We start from the raw sequence: 15,387 nt of genomic DNA on the forward strand, positions 1-15,387 counted from the left end.
CTTAGAGCGTTCAATCAGGTAGATGGAGCATGAATTCCCACAAGGTTATGTCCATATGTTGAACACATATGGGTTTCAGAAAAGTGAGAAAAACTCAATCAGGAAGTAGGATAAAGCAAACAATACGAAAAACTGGTCGAAATTAGAACGCATATTTCTGGCTCGGTATTAGAAGAATTTGGCGCCAGCAAACAGAGGTTGGCGCCAGGATTTAGCTGTAGCGCCTGGCGACATAGCCGTCGTCTGGCGCTATAGTTAAATGTCTGGCGCCAGCTTCTGTTCGCTGACGCTAATTCCTACATGCCTCAGCAGCTTTCTGTGCTCGATAAAATTTTCCAGTTTCGTGCAGTGTTATTTCGGTCCTAGTTGTGAAAGATATTTCACAAATTTCCTACGTGTAAAATCCTATGTTTTAACTCATCACGGATGGTCTTTCCAATGAGATATTTTTTATGCATATGACAACAATATTAATCAAAATTACACACATAAAATACTTAGAACATTTCGAGTCTCATCCACTCATTCTAAATCATTGCCGAAACAAATTAAGGAATTAAAATAGAAATCCTCCCCAGTGGAGTCGCCAAAAACTGTAGGGAATATTTCAAGCGTTAATCCCCTAGCTTGAACCCCACTGTGATCATACACTAAAGTACGGTGGCGTCCAAAGAGAAAGAAGATAGAGCAAAAGAGTCGCCAACAAGTTTTTTAGGAACTTGTAAACCGTTCACGAGGTGAAGGTTACACCCCTTAACGATCCAGGAGATCGTCAACTCCATAAGGTCTTGAACCAAATAGGGTTCGGGGATGAAGGTACAATTCCAACCTAACAGAGATTGAACCTGCCCTAATAATAGACCTCTACTTTATTCAGATCGTATTCATGTGCGCTTTCTGACTAACATGCAATCAATAGGATTAACCCTAAACCTGTTTATTTATGTTGGTTGAATATTAATGCACAAATAAATCTATTATTGGCGATCACTTGAATTATAATCATATTAACCCTAACAAGATTATTAATTATCTTATTAAGCGTGATTACAAGTACAAATTCCCTTTAAACATGCATAAAAGGTGTGATCAAGCAATAACAATAAATATCAAGCAACATGATAATCATTAAAATCATAATAATAATATTCATAATCATTATCATGAATCATAAAAATAATCATAATCATAATCATAAATCATGTTAAAGCATAATAAAAGCAAGATCCTAGGCACGATACTAACAAGATTAATAACAAACCCTAGCATGTCACTAAGCAATAAAAATCAAAGCTTTAAAATTACCTTAGACATGATACTAGGAACATTAAAACACATAAACATGAACTTTATATCATAACATCAATAAAAACCATTAAAATACTTATTTTGATGCCTCGTACCTCTTTCTAATAACAAAATACACAGGTTAGTAACTTCAAGGAAAATAATAAACAAAACAATTAAATTAAATAATGGAAAGAGGGATTTGGGACCAAACCCTCATAAATTAAAACCTTTCACGTCTAGGGCGAAGGCAACTTCGAATATGGCTAGGTGTATCTAAATCTAATGAATGCAGAATTTTTATATTTGAGAAAAGCTAGTTTAGAAAAGAGAGAGAGAGAGTAATCAAGAAAAACTTGATGAGAGTTGGTGAATCAAAATGGAGTTTTTATGACGTTGTTTATAAATAAAATCAGCCAAAAGATAAAATATCAAAAACAGAGTTCTAATGCAAAAAACCGAGTTGGCGCCAGACGCTGACCTTAGCGCCAGACGCTAAGGTTGGCGCCAGGCGCCAAGTCTAGCGTCAGGTGCCAATCGTAGCGTTAGGCGCTACAGCTGACGTTTGGCGCTGACTCAGAAATCCACGCGTTTTCTTAAAATCAGATAAAAATTGCCGTACAGGAGGATAAAATCGTATTTCCCTCAGAAAATGTTCTTTGATTCTAATTAAAACTCTAAAAAGTCAACAAAAGTCAATTTATCAATGCTAATTGAATTAGGAATGAAAAGAACCTTCTAAAAGAATCTAAGAGACTAAAACCATTCCTAATTGCATTAGGAATGATAAATCTATATTAGGCCCTCCCCTAGATCATTGGGCAGCATATGAGGCTCAAACCAGGCCCAGTTTAGTAAATTGGCCATAACTTCCTCAATACTCATCGGAATTTTGCTTATAATATATCGTTAGAAAGGTCTTTTCAAGCCCTATCCAACTACACTACTATTGGACCCATATCATGGATCAACCAAAATGGTTTGGATATTTTCTTAAAATAAGTTTTCAAAAACAGAGAGAAGAGAAAAGAAATTAAAACTATCCGCAACACTGAACTTTCCACACTTTCACTTGATTTAACGCGAAAGGTACTCATCACTGGGTTTGGTTTTGGGGAGAAAAAAATGGGTGTCTACAAGTACATGTGCAATATTCAAGTTGAAACTGATTATAGAGAACTTCAAATACTTAAATAGAAAGAGAATGAAGGTTTCACTTCTTTCTTCAATAAATGGAGAGAAACCTTTGCTAGGATGATTGAATTACCAAGCGAAAAAGAATCTGTGAGGTTGTTCATCAAGAATGTTCAAGAAAAGTACTTCAAGCATCTGAAATATCAAAATAATCTACACACCTTCAATGCCGTCTATGACATTGGGATTAACATTGAAGACGACCTTGCTAAACTAAAGGCTTCTAATAATAATTCCAACAGTGGCTGGAAAGGCAAGAAGAACGACAATCCTTCTTATTCCAAAACAACCCACTCAAACAATGTTAGCACCTTTAATTTGAGTGAAGTCCTTGCTATGAACAACCAAGGACAAAAGAAACCATTTAGGAGGAACTTTACTCCTATTATTATGAGTTATGCCACCGCATTAGACCGACTAAATGCAAATGGTCTTATAACTCCTATTGGATCATTTGGGGACCCACTAGTTGAATAGAGGACAGCTAATTGGAACCCTAATGCACACTGAAAATATCGCCAAGGTAGGAGCCATCTCACTGAAAATTGTTGGAAGCTTAAGGAAGCTATCAAAGATTTAATTGAGAACAATAAACTACGGTTTCCCCCTGCCAGTAAGAAGCCAAGCATCGACAACGCACCTCTCGCTCATTCCTTGGCCATCTCCGATGAAGAAAACGAGGTTGATCCCTCATCTCTCATCAAACCTATTGAAGAAATTCATGCAATCGAAGAAGAGGAGGAGATCTTTTTCTATGCCATGGATGACTTTCCTGAACCAGCAAGCAAGGAAGACGTGCGAGTGCATATATGGTCCATGTGGGAGGGAACAGACTTACTACGTGAGGCTCTTAAATTTGCAAATAAACAAGCGGAGGAACTTCAGAAAAAGTATAATAAAATTCCACACACGAAGAAGAAAACATTCCCTCTACAAGTAAGTGACACACCCAAGAAGAGTAATAAACTCTATACTCCAATTAGGACTACTTATGCTAAAATGTTCCAAATGCTCTCCGAGAATGGTAAGGTCAAACCTCTCGAACCGAGACCATTTGAATCAGTAAAGAGGACAGACAGGTTCCACAATCCATACCATCAATCAGGGAGACACACTATTGAAAACTGTTATAAATTTAAAGATTTTATTCAGAAAATGATTGATGATAAGAATCTAGTTCAAATCCCACAAGAAGAAGACAAAACCATCAATGGGGTTTGGGACAACGATGAAGAAGACGTCTACCTAAAAGACATGGAAAAACCTCCACTTTCAGTGTCATATTCAGTAGGTGACTTTTGGGATGAAGAGGATTCACCTATAGACGTCCTCACAAGATCTGGGAGAACGTAACCTCCCGTCTCTACACAACCTATGCCAACCGTGCAGTAAGTTCCTATACCTATCATAGAAGACAGTGGTATTATCAAGCAATTCAAAAAGACCAAGGTCAAGATGAATGTATGGAAACTTCTAGCTACATCTCGAGAGCATAGGTTGCTAGTAATGAATGCCTTGGATAAGATAGGGATAGATTCCAACACCACTCCTAAGGGGTTGGCTAACTTCCTTACGAGTGATCTCCCTAGTCCTATCAACTTGATCACTTTTTATGATAAAGTTTTACCTCAAGAAGGTGACAAGCATTACAAGGCACTAAACCTCATAGTAGTTTGCAAGAGAATGAACGTCCCGATGACTCTTGTAGACAATGGATCGGCAATTAATGTCTGTCCACTCAGAATTGCGAGGATGTTAGGCATAAGGGATGAAGATTTAATCCCGTCAACACAAGGAATAAGAGCTTATGACAATACTCGTTGCCAAGCTCTTGGTAAGATTACTATGAATGTAACGGCGGGAGCAATAGAACATGCTACTACCTTCCAAGTGGTAGATATTAAAGCATTATTCAACTTATTGTTGGGACGCCCTTGGCTTCATGACCTCAAGGGCGTCCCTTCATCTCTCCACCAACATGTAAAAGCCATAGTTGGAGGAATCCATATCACAATCGATGCTTCACCCATGAGGATTAAAGCTGTGGAAAATCCGATCATTAATGTGGAGCACGATGAAGATGACGAAGACCTGTGGGGCTTTAATGAAGAGGTCTCCTTAATCGAGGAGGATGAAAGGACTCCTCTCTGTCACGACCCCCACACCAATATGACAATAAATGCTATTCTTAAGAAACAAGGGCACTTTCCTGGCTCACAACCTTGATGCCTAAAAAAAAAATTCAAAAAATAATAACTTCAAGCTAATTTTTTTTTTTTTAAAAAAATAGCATCAAGGTAAATAAAATCTTGTTTATCATGCATATCACAATTTCAATTCAAACAATTAAACCGATTATCATCGAAACAAGATAACAAATATAAATTCTATAGCTCATAACATTGAACTCCTCCAAGCCACTAAGTACTCACGATAAAATCACGTGATAGTTAAGAAATTCAAGACCCACGAAGGAGCAGCCGCGGCTAGGCATCTCCTTGGCGTCTACCAAAAAATTGCAATGGGCGGAAGTAGCAGCCGCGCCCGTGGCGGCCTGGGTAGCTCCTTGTTGTTGCTGTTGTCATTTGTGCGGCTCGATTGATGCGGCTTCTCTGGTTGGTGGCGGCTGCTATATATGCGAAGTGGTGGGAGGTGCGAATTGAGGTGAGGGTGTCGATTGGTTGTGAGTTGTGATTAGTGAAGTTGTTGATGGATTTCGGTTGCAGGTGGGCGTGAATGGTGAAAAGGTGGAACAGAGGAGCAGCAGGGGATGTCAATTTCGTAGGTGTTGTTGGCGGTGGTGGTTGAAATGGGTGAGATGGAGTTGTGGTTAGCGTTGCTGCTGTTATTATTGTTGTTGTGGAGTGCGTGAAGAGCTAGGAGCAGGGGAGATGGATTTTGAAATTTGTTTGGTGTAGGATATGTGGTCGTGGAGTGTAGGATAAGGGGATAGCAAAATGGCAGCAGCTTGGCATATGGCAAAGGAGTGAGGGAGTTTGACTTTGCTTGTTAAAACATTATGGACTTGAATGACTCTAGTAAAGAAGAAAGAGATAGAAAAACAGCTGGAATTACCTAGCCTCCCTAAATTAGATACTTTCAGACTTGGTTTCGAACCGACTCGAGAAGATCTTAAGCGAGCCCAGGAAAGGTCTAAAGCGCCTAGGAATGCTCGCATCCAAAAGAAAGCAATCCCAATGGATCAGTATCCTCTTACTCTCAATGGGCAATTCATAAAAGAAGGAGAGGACAATCCATGCTATGAATTTCCAGAACCTTTTGTTATAAATGGCATAAGGCAACCGGGATTCAAAATTTTCTTAGATTTCTACTTTCTAGATGAAATCCCAACTCCTATCCACAAGCAGAAGCACCCCCATGCTTTGACTTTAATGTCATGGGATTATTATTTTGGCGAGAAAAAGATGAGCTGAGATACATAGAGGATAACTCCTCGCTCATCCAAACGGTCCTATAAAGCAAGAACTTTGACCCCTCAAAGCTCATCACTCCAGCAGAAGGATTAGTACAAAGGTGGCGCAAGACAGTCAGGTGACTACTCCTAGCGGAAGGAAAATCTCCATAACAACAGGGCAAGGACCAATGTTTGAAGAGTCGTCTGAATCAGAGTTAGAGTCAGAGTCCTTACCTGTAGAGTCGTCCAAGTCTTTAGTCGTAGCACCCCCTCCTTCTTCTATTTCTACTCCTAGGACAATTAGTAATCAAGTCCCTAAGGACATTTCCCTTTTTGATGTAATGACTTCAGAGTTTAATAATATGTCTTCTTCTGCTTACTCCTCGTGCTTTTTATTAACCCAAGATGACGAGAATTTCTTAACTAACAATCAAAATAACAAAGAAATTATTAAAGCAATGGAAACACTTGAAAAAAAGCACCAATAATTGAGGAAACTAAGACGGTTGATGTAGACACCCATTTGTGTCTCCCCAAAACCAAACCCAATGATGAGTACCTTTCACGTCGAATAACAATTGAATGAAGTGAAAGTGTGGAAAGTTTAGTGTTGCGGATAGTTTTAATTTATTTTCTCTTCTCTCTGTTTTTGAAAACCTATTTTAAGAAAACAGTCAATTCAGTTTGGTTGATCCATGATATGGGTCCAATATAAGTATAGTTGGATAGGGTTTGAAAAGATCTTTCCAACGATATATTATAAGCCTAATTCCGATGAATATTGAGGAAGTTATGGCCAAATTACTGAACTGGGTCCGGTTTGAGCCTTATATGCGGCCCAATGATCTAGAGGAGGGCCTAATATAGATTTATCATTCCTAATGCAATTAGGAATGGTTTTAGTCTTCTCCTAGAAGGTTCTTTTCATTTTTAATTCAATTAGCATTGATAAATTGACTTTTGTTGACTTTTTAGAGTTTTAATCAAAATAAAAGAATGTTTTCGAGGAAAATACGATTTTATCCTCCTGTATGGTTAAATTCTATCTGATTTTAGAAAACGCGTCAAAAACAGGATTAGCGCCTAACGCCAGACATTAGCGCCTGGCGCTAATGTTAGCGGCTGGCGCTAATTGCCAGCGTCGGCGCTAATTAGGATTTATCCGCGTCAGAACTCTGTTTTGATTTTTTATCTTTTTGGCTGATTTTCTCTATAAATAGCCTTCTAAAAACTCCGTTTTCTGTCACTAATTTTTCACCAACTCTCATCAAGATTCTCTTGATTACTCTCTCTCTCTCTTTTGTAAACTAACATTCTCTCAAATACAAAATTCCGCATTCGCAAAACTTAGATACACCTAGCCATATTCGAAGTTGCCTTTGCCCTAGACGTGTAAGGTTTAATTTCTAAGGTTTTGGTCCCTAATCTCTCTTTCAATTATTCAATTTAATTTTTGTTTATAATTTTCCTTGAAAATACTAACGTGTGTATTTTGTTATTAGAAAGAGGTACGAGGCATCCAAGTAAGTACTGTAACACCCTAGAAATTCCTTTCTTTTAAAATACTTATTTTGCCCTGTTTAAAAATTTAAATAGAAATATCTAAGATATTATCGCCACCGTGAAAACGGCTAAGGCAACCATCAAAGACACACAGCGGAAGACTAATTTCAAAATCATTCAAAATAAGTCAACTTGAAAAGTCAACCAACGAAAGTAAAGTCAAAACAAAAGTCAAACGAAGTAAAATAAAACCATCCTACAACTTTGAACCATTGTAGGCCCTTATTAAAACCAAACCAACTTTAAAACTTTTGCGTTAGTCATGCATGATAATAATATCATAAATAACTAAAGCATTAAACACATCATATACTTATAGAAACTAGCATGATTCGCTCTTCACTCATGCCCATTCATGAATATGCTTCATCACCTGAAAACCTCCTCTTTACTTGTTCCCACTACTCGCTATTAGAATATGGGTCGTCGTAGGGCCAAAGTAAAGACATGGCCAAACACACAAACACACACATTCAGCAAAGCTGAGTACATAAGCGTAATTAAACACACTAACATGCTTTCACCTATCAACACACATTTACCTCATTTCACATGTTTATAAGCACACACAACAATCAACAAGACACATTAACTAGACACTAAATAATTTATTTAGCGTTGATTACGCATCAAACGGGTTTCTAACTATACCTCCCCCAAATAAATTGAGGTTAACTGACACGGGAGCTAACCGTGCCAGCGACAAAACCACTCAAAGGTGGCGGAATTCCTGCGCATAATAATAAATAAAAAGGAATGTACAGCGTCCTGTACTCCATTAGAAGTTATGGTTAAATATAAAACCCCATAACTCCCCCCATTGTTCATACTCAAGGTATATATGTTCCAAGAGTTTTGGTGCGTAATCTCTTTCACTTTACGTTATTTACATGTTATTGGACTTGGTGATGACTCTCAAGACATAATAAATCAATCAACCAAACATACCAATTTAATTCTTGAATAATTAGTGACCACATATTATTTAATGTTGAACCCTTTTTAATTCTACCTCAGTGTCAAAGATACCTTAAGTGCACAAAGGCACCAACATACAATTTATTCCTCGTGTACATAGACACTTATATAGCTCCTTCCTTATGCTTAAAGCATCAATAAAAATTATTTGAACCATAATAAAATTCCTTTTCAATATTCCAAACATAATTAAACATGTAGTTTAATTAATCATGCATTCTAACATGCCATAAATAAAAGTGTGGTTCAAACACAACACGCGCAAAATATAATTTTCCAATCCATAAACCATCACAAATAATTCATGCTTCACAATTCAATCACCAACACCATTAATTCACAATTCCATACATAAACCTTAGCATGATACTACTTGTAATTGATTGAAATCAAGCCTAGCATGATTCTACATCATCAAAATATGCTACGTACGCGAACGTATCTCAAATAAGCCCTTAAAATAACCGAGTACTCTACAACAATTCTCGAACCAAGTCTCCTACATAAAGGGACAATAATACTATATTAATTACCCTTGTATACACAATTTCCAGCAACTTAAACTCACTTTAAATAACTTATAATAATCTGAAAATTATTTAAAAACCCCTAATTAAACTCCGTTTTAATGGATAATCACACCCTTTTATTAAAAATCAACATTATACTACTTTAAATAAAATTCCAACATTTTAAACTAATCAAAAACCCTTTAAAACTTCATCAAAATACATCTTTATACATAAATTATCCATAGAAACATTAAATTATCTCTTACCCCTTTTAAACTCAAGGATAAAATTTAAAGCATAAAAAAAAAATTCGTTAAAAATCAATAACTTCCCGAAAATCATATTTAGAGGCTGAATTTGGCCACACGAAAAAACTACTCTTTTTATCAAAATCGGAGGAGTTCCGAACCTGATCGGGATTAAAGCGAGATTAATATTAATGTACGACAATCTAATAATTAAAACATGAATTTATGTGTTCAAAATAATCTGGAACTAAGTTAAACTAATAAGTAGTTATAATCACCAAAATTTCAAAACATCATTACTATAAAAGCCCTAAATCAATTATTCATAAAAACCCTAAAATCATGATTTTCAACAATTAAAAACCCTAGGTTATAAAATTTACAAAATCTGAAAATTATAAAGTTTAATCATCAAAATACAATTTGATACTAATTAAATTAATTTAAAACAATAAAATCAAAACCCATAAATCAATAGTTATAATTACACAAATTAATAAAACAAAGGAGAGAGAAAATAAGACTAACCTTTTTTGTGTGGGAAATTTTTGGGGATTCATGGGGTATTTATAGAGTAGAGAATGTAGGGTTAAATTTGGGCTTATAAAAATCTGGGCTTGAGTTATGGGATAGGGCTTAAGTTATGGGTTTTGGAATGGGTTATTCCAATAAGAGTATGTAGGAATAATTTACGTTGCCCAATAATTAATAAACGTTTGGCCCAAAACATATTTTACTTTTATAAAACTTTATATTTAAAATACTTTAACCCTTTAAAATATTTAATTAAAATACTTGAGCCCTTGACAATACATTTTATTAATACTTAAATACTTTATAAAAATACATAAAAATACGGGGTATTACAAGTACTTTAATGGTTTAATTGATATTATGATATAGAAATCATGCTTAGATTGTTATTTTGATTCTTAGTATCATGTTAGGATGTTTTCCTTAATTTGATGTTTAGGGTAACTTTAATACCAAGTATGATTAAAAATATGATGCTTTTTATGTTCTTCCTAATATTTATGATTGTTAATGTCATGTTACGGCTAAAGTTTTGATTTTTATTGTTTAGTGACATGTTAGGGTTTGTTATTAATCTTGTTAGTATCATGCCTAGGATCTTGCTATTATTATCCTTTAACATGATTATTTTATCATTATTATTAGTTTTATGATTGTTATTATTATGTTGCTTGATTATATTTATTTTTATTGCTTGATCACACCTTTTATGCATGTTTAAAGGGAATTTGTACTTGTAATCACGCTTAATAAGATAATTAATAATCTTGTTTAGGGTTAATTTGATTATAATTCAAGTGATCGCCAATAATAGACTTATTTGTGCATTATATTCAACCAACATAGATAAACAGGTTTAGGATAATCCTATTGATTGCATGTTAGTCAGAAAGCGCACATGAATACGATCAGAATAAAGTAGAGGCCTATTTTTAGGGCAGGTTCAATCTCTTTTAGGTTGAATTTGTACCTTCATCCGCGAACTACCAGTCATGGTTCAAGACCTATTGGAGTTGACGATCTCATGGATCGTTAAGGGGTGTAACCTTCACCTCGTGAACAGTTTACAAGTTCCTAAAAAAAACTTGTTGGCGACTCTTTTGCTCTAGCTTCTTTCTCTTTGGACGGCACCGTACTTTAGTGTATGATCACAGTGGGGTTCAAGATAGGGATAATGCTTGAAATATTCCCTACAGTTTTTGGCGACTCTACTGGGGAGGATTTCTATTTTAATTCCTTAAATTTATTTCGGCAATGATTTAGAATGAGTGGAATAGACTCGAAACGTTCTAAGTATTTCATGTGCGTAATTTTGATTAACATTATTCTAATATGCATTAAAAATATCTCATTGGAAAGACCATCCGTAATGAGTTAAAACATAGGATTTTTACACGTAGGACATTTGAGAAATATCTTTCACAACTAGGACCGAAATAACACCGCGCGAAACTGGAAAATTGTATCGAGCACAGAAAGCTGCTGAGGCATGTAGGAATTAGCGTCAGCGAACAGAAGTTAGCGCCAGATTTTTTACTATAGCGCCAGACGACAGCCTGTCGCCAGGTGCTAAAGCCAGAAGTTGGCGCCAACCTCTGATTGTTGGCGCCAAATTCTTCCAATACCGAGCTAGAAATATGCGTTCTAATTTTGACCAGTTTTTAGCATTGTTTGCTCGATCCTACTTCCCGATTGACTTTGTCTCACTTTTCTGAAACCTATATGTGTTTTAAATATGGACATAACCCTTTGGGAATTCATGCTCCATCTACCTGATTGAACGCTCTGAGGAACAAAGGGTACATCCGAGAATGTTGAATTCACCAAACCATGGAAGCGAGTTTTTCTAAATTCGCGTTGTCCCATCCACTCGCGCCAACCCTTCACGGTTAGGCTTCCGCGCGGTGCATCTGCACAATTAACCATGGACCCTCTTTGACTAATCCATATTCCGAACTTTAGAGAACTAGAGCCATGGTTAGGTTGCAAACTCATTGCATCACATTGTGCCTACGTGACTAATTGTGCATTATTTGTTGTGCATACTCTATGTGTTTTTTCCAAACCGTTTGTTTGACTTGTGTTAAGACAAAATAAACTGCTTAATGGCTAAAAAGACTTTTCTTAATTAATTAATTAATTAATTGATTTTGGTAATTAGAGTCTAATAATTTAATTAGAGTTGACTTAGTACAACTTTAGGCATACCCTGTAGAGTAATAAAACCGAAAGCAGTTCCAGATCAACGTTCCAGCACTGGCGCCGAGATTTGGACTGCAGCGCCTGGCGACAGCTTTGACGTCTGGCGCTACACTACACAGTGCGGCACCACTCCTGTCGTTTTGGCGACAGTTCGGTTTATTGCTTGAGTCATCACTTTGTGTCTAATTGAACAGTTTGCTAATCAATTCAATTATTAATATACCTTGTTAAGTCATTACTTGAGTCTATGCACTAAGTCTGATGGTCTTACACAAGAGTCAAAGCATGTCACCTACACTCACTAGTCTTAGCACACACTTTCTATATGTCACCATCACCATGCCTTAGGTTCATACATGAGTCAGTTTTTTCCGTCATTTAAGTTGGGGGTACATTCCATTCCTAATTCTTCATATCCCTCTATCTACATCATCTTTCTTCACTTCCTCCATCCATTGCATGTTGAATAAAGTTTGAGTCAAATAATTAACAACGAATATCCCCAAATTCCTTTTCCACAATACTTTGTCGAGGAGAGAAGGGCGATTAATCAAGGACAACCTCTTTATTGAAGTCTTACTTTTTGATAAACCGATTCGTCAAAAGAGGGAAGCTAAAAAGATAATGGCAAGTCAAGAAGAGGTCAATGAACTTAGGAGTCAATTGACTGACTTGACTGAGGCGTTAAAGGCTTTAACCCTCAAAATTGATGACCCTGTGAAGCAACAACAAATGAACCTCATGAAAGAAAGCTTGAGCAAGCTATCTAGTGACTATAAATTTCAGGGCATTAGTCACAAGGGGTCTCGCTGGACAAGGAACTTCTTCCACATAAGTTCAATGCCAACGACATCCCAAAATTCAAGTCAACAGATAACCCTTACTTTCATCTAAGTGCTTTTGAAACTATAATGAACATTAAGGGGATTGATAAGAAAGTCTTTCATTCTTTGTTTTCTTTATCTCTTGAGACCGTTTGTCAAAAATGTCTCTTTTCCCTTGACAAAGAGAAAACCTCTTCTTGGGAGTCGATAACAAACACTTTCATAGATAGATAAAAGTGCAACATTGAAGACGAAAGAGACCACAGACAACTTGAGATGTTAAAACAAAAAGAAAACGAAGGGTTCACTTCTTTCTTCAACAAATGGAGGGAAACTTTTTCTAATATGGTCAAGGTTCCTACCGAAAAAGAATCTTTGAGGATGTTTATCAAGAATCTCCAAGGGAAGTATTCAAAGCACTTAAAATACTAACACAACTTGAATACTTTCAAGGCTGTGTATAATATAGGCATTGACATTGAAGATGACCTTCTGAAAGATAATAGTGCGAGAGGAAAGAAGAACGACCATCCTTCTTCTTCCTCTCCCATTAATGAGGTACATGCTACGAACGCCTCTAAATCTCGAATCCAAAGGTCAAAAAGAGTGTTCACTCCACTCGGTATGAGTTATGAAACAGCTTTCGAGAAGCTACATCACAAAGGACTAGTCATGCCCATAGGGCCCATCAAAGATCCAGTTCCAAAAGCCAGGCCACCCAAGTGGGACCCTAATAAGCACTGCAAATATCACCAAGGAAAGGGTCATGACACTGAGGAGTGTTGAAAACTCAAAGAAGCTATTCAAGATCTGATTGATGACAATAAAACTTCCGAGATTCTAGCCATTGAAGAAGATCAAACATCCTTCGATCCATCACTTGTTATCACACCTGTAGGTGAGCCCATGATCGAGACAGGTTATATAACCTCTCTTGATGAAGTGGCCATAATTGAGGAAAATGAAAGTTTTTTCTTAGATAATACCAGGGAAGACTCGTCAATTCTAAAAGAGGATGTTCAAAAACTGCAAGATGTCGTTGCCATGCTCTTGAATGTGGTAGAAGGGTAAGCAAATCGGGTGATGGTTATCAATCAAAATTCTTGCCAAGGATTTAATAAAGAACTCAATGCTCCTAAGCCACGGGCAAAACAGACCATTAAAGAATACACACCAATAGGAATGACTTACAATGAAGCTTTTGACTGTCTTCACGATCAAGGTCTCATTCACCCCATTGGTCCTAGTCAAGACCCTCCGCCTGAAAAAGGTTTTCCCAATTGGGATCCAAATTCTTATTGTCGATACCATAGAGGTCGTGGTCACACCACCGAAGTATGTCTCGCCCTCAAAGATCGTATTCAAGATCTCGTTGATTCAAATCTCCTTCATGTTCCCCCGCGCCACAAGAAGGCCAAGATTAGTAACTATAAAAACAGTGGCTGTAAAGGAAAGAAGAATGACTATCCTCCTTCTTCCGAAAACACCTACTCTAGTAATAGTGTTGGTACTTTCAACCATAATGGTGTCTTAGCCATGGACAATCAAGGATTTAAAAAAAAACCCAGGAGAGAGTTCACACCCATTGGAATGACCTACGATGCTGCTTTCGATCGTCTCTATGATCGAGGATTAATCAAGCCTATTGGCCCTTCTGAGGATCCAACGCTAGAAAATTGATCTTCGAGATGGAATCCCAACTCTTATTGCAAGTACCATCGAGGACGCGGTCATACTACTAATGAATGCTACAGGTTTCAAAATCTCATTCAAGATCTCATAGAAGCAAATAAGATCCTATTGCCTCTAGCTAACGAGAAGACTGGGTGATGATGGAGCAAACGACACAAGACAGAGGTGAGCTTCAACGACGAAATTTCATGACCTCTTTTTTTTCGATTTCTTTTATTTACCCTTTCCCCAATAAGTCTAGCATAGGCACCTTTATTTTCCTTTAGATTAATTTTATAGATTATTTCTTTTTCCCTTTTAATAAAATGAGCATTTATTTTCTTGCATATGATCGTTACAAAAAAAAAAAACAAAAAAAAAATAAATCTATGTCAAACTAAGCACAAGTTATACCAATGATTTAAGGCACCCCTTGTAGCCACATCATATTACCTTTCCCCCTTCAAATATGCAATCCTTTTTTGATAAACCACTTTGAGCCTCGACTAACGATAGACCTTTCATTTTTCAACCCATATCTACCTAACCTTGGGATGGGATTGTGTGCAACTTATGCAATTTTCAATTTCATAAAAATCTTGAGTAACTTCAAAAGATTAAAATATCAAAACAATAAAAAATTAATAAAAATAAAAGTGTACAAAAGGGCAAGTGTTCCAATGTCTTTGACATGAACATGTCTCTGATATGAAAACGTCTCAGATTACGTCTCTTATTGAGTGCTTGGTACCGTGCCTGAAAAACATGAATGCCAAGTGAGTGATAGACCGCATGATCAAGATTGCCCACACTTATAAAAATAAAATCAATGCAAAAGCCAAAAAAAGAGATAAAAAAGAGTAGAAACTCAAGAATAAAAATACAAAGATTCAAAAGCAAGGTTGCACACCTTGGGTCTTGGGCCTTTATCCCCTTCTTCTTCAACCTTTAGCCTAACC

Source organism: Chenopodium album, chromosome 9, assembly GCF_948465745.1.
Source record: "Chenopodium album chromosome 9, dcCheAlbu1.1, whole genome shotgun sequence".
In the NCBI taxonomy this organism is placed as follows: Eukaryota; Viridiplantae; Streptophyta; class Magnoliopsida; order Caryophyllales; family Amaranthaceae; genus Chenopodium; species Chenopodium album.